Genomic DNA, 2,633 nt, shown 5'->3' with positions numbered 1-2,633 from the left:
CTCCGATTACTCAGCAGAAACCATGCAGGCAAGAAGGCAATGGGACGGCATATATAAAACACTGAAGGAAAAGAACTTCCAAACAAGAATCCTATATCCAGCCAAATTATCCATCAAATATAAGAGCAAAATCAAGGCATTCTCAGACAAACAGAAATTAAGAGATCTTGTGAAAACCAGACCAACCCTACAAGAAATGCTTAAGGAAGTCCTTCCAATAGAGAACCCACAACAGAGACCAACAAAATCAGGATACATGGCATCAACACTAAAACCAAATCAGAAATAGAAACTCAAAATAAGACCATAAAACATTGTACACTAAAAACCAAGAAACCACAGAGAAAATTAACAATTCCCCTAAGCAAATCCAAAAGGAAGAAAAACATATGGGTTTAATAAGTACAAAACCAACAATAAAGAAGAAAAGCGAGGAAGCATTAAGCAACAAACCGAACTCAGCACAAAAAAGTATATGGACCAATGAAACACCAACAACATGATAAGAAAAACACAATAGAATGACAGCAACCAATTCACACTGATCACTAATTACACTCCTCAATGTGAATGGACTAAATGCACCTATCAAGAGAAAGAGAGTGGCAGACTGGATAAGAAAAGAAGACCCATTGATATGCTGCCTACAAGAGACCCACCTTAGACACAAAGATAAAAACAAATTAATAGTTAAGGGATGGGAAAAAATATACCAAGCCAACGGTAACCAAAAAAGAGCAGGAGTGGCAATATTAATTTCTGATCAAATAAACATTAAGATGAAAAACATCATAAGAGACAAAGAAGGAAATGATATGATGCTGAAAGGGTCAATTGACAAAGAAGACGTTACAATAACAAATATTTATGCACCCAATGAAAGTGCTCCAAAATATGTGAAGCAAATGTTATATTAATTAAAAGGGATAATAGACAACTCTACAATAGTAGTAGGAGACTTTAACACACCACTTTCAAAGAGGGACAGGTCAACTAGAAAAAAAAACTCAACAAAGATACAGAAGAACTCAACAATACAATCAACCAACTCGACCTCATAGACATACAGAGCATTTCACCCAACAAAAGCACAATTCACATTCTTCTCCAGTGCACATGGATCCTTCTCCAGAATAGACCATATGTTAGGACATAAAACAAGCCTCAATAAATTCAAAAGTTTTGAAATACTACAAAGCATCTTCTCAGACCACAATGCTATAAAATTAGAAATTAATAATAGGAAGAGCAAGAAAAAAAAATCAAACATATGGAAGCTGAACAATTCACTGCTGAAAAACTACTGTGTGATAGAACAAATAAAAACTGAAATAAAAAAATTCCTAGAAACAAATGAGAATGAAGATACATCATACCAAAACTTAAGGGACACAGCAAAAGCAGTACTCAGAGGACAGTTTATAGCAATAAATGCATACATCAAAAAAGAGGAAAGAAACAAAATCAATACTCTAACTTATCAACTCCAACAACTAGAAATACAACAACAAAAGAATCCTACCATATCTAGAAGCAAGGAAATAATAAAGATCAGAGCAGAAATAAATGAAACAGGAAACAACAAAACAAAACAAAAAAATAGAGAAAATCAACAAAACGAAGAGCTGGTTCTTCGAAAAGATTAATAAAATCCATAAACCATTGACAGATCTAACAAAAGAAAAGAAAGAGAAGATCCAAATCACAAGAATTATAAACGAAAAGGGTCATCACAACAGAACCTACTGAAATAAAAATGATACTGACAGAATATTATGAAAAACTGTACTCTAACAGATTTGAGAACTTAGAAGAGATGGACAAGTTTCTAGAATCACAAGACCTATCTAAACTATCCCACTCAGAGATAGAATACTTGAATAGATCTATAACAAAAGAAGAAATTGAACAGGTCATAAAAATACTTCCCACAAAGAAAACTCCTGGCCCTGATGGCTTCAATGGAGAATTTTATCAAATATTCAGAGAAGAGTTGACACCTCTGCTACTCAAGCTATTCCAGAGCATAGAAAAAGATGGAATGAATACTCCCAAACTCATTTTATGAAGCAAGCATAACACTAATACCAAAACCAGGGAAAGACACCACTAGAAAGCAAAACTACAGACCAATATCCCTCATGAACATAGATGCAAAGATCTTTAACAAAATCCTAGCCAACAGAATCCAACAACATATCAAAAAATTATACACCTGGACCAAGTGGGATTCATACCAGGTTTACAAGGGTGGTTCAATATCAAAAAATCAATCAATGTAATCCACCACATAAACAAAACAAAAGAACCATATAATTATATCAATAGTTGCAGAAAAGGCATTTGATAAAATCCAACATCTATTCCTGTTCAGAACTCTCAGCAAAATAGGGATAGAAGGGAAATTCCTCAACATAATAAAGGGTATATATGTGAAGTCAACGGTCAACATCATTATTAATGGAGAAAGACTTAAAGCATTCCCCTTATGAATGGGAGCCAGACAGGGATGCCCTCTATTACCACTTCTATTTAACATTGTATTGGAAGTCCTGGCCAGGGCAATAAGGCAAAAAAGAGAAATAAAAGGCATACATATCAGCAAAGAGGAATTAAAACTATCTCTATTTGCA

This window comes from Orycteropus afer, unplaced genomic scaffold (assembly GCF_000298275.1).
Source record: "Orycteropus afer afer isolate SDZICR_OR568_19922 unplaced genomic scaffold, OryAfe1.0 scaffold00124, whole genome shotgun sequence".
Taxonomy (NCBI): Eukaryota; Metazoa; Chordata; class Mammalia; order Tubulidentata; family Orycteropodidae; genus Orycteropus; species Orycteropus afer.
Note: the sequence above shows the minus strand (reverse complement) of the source record.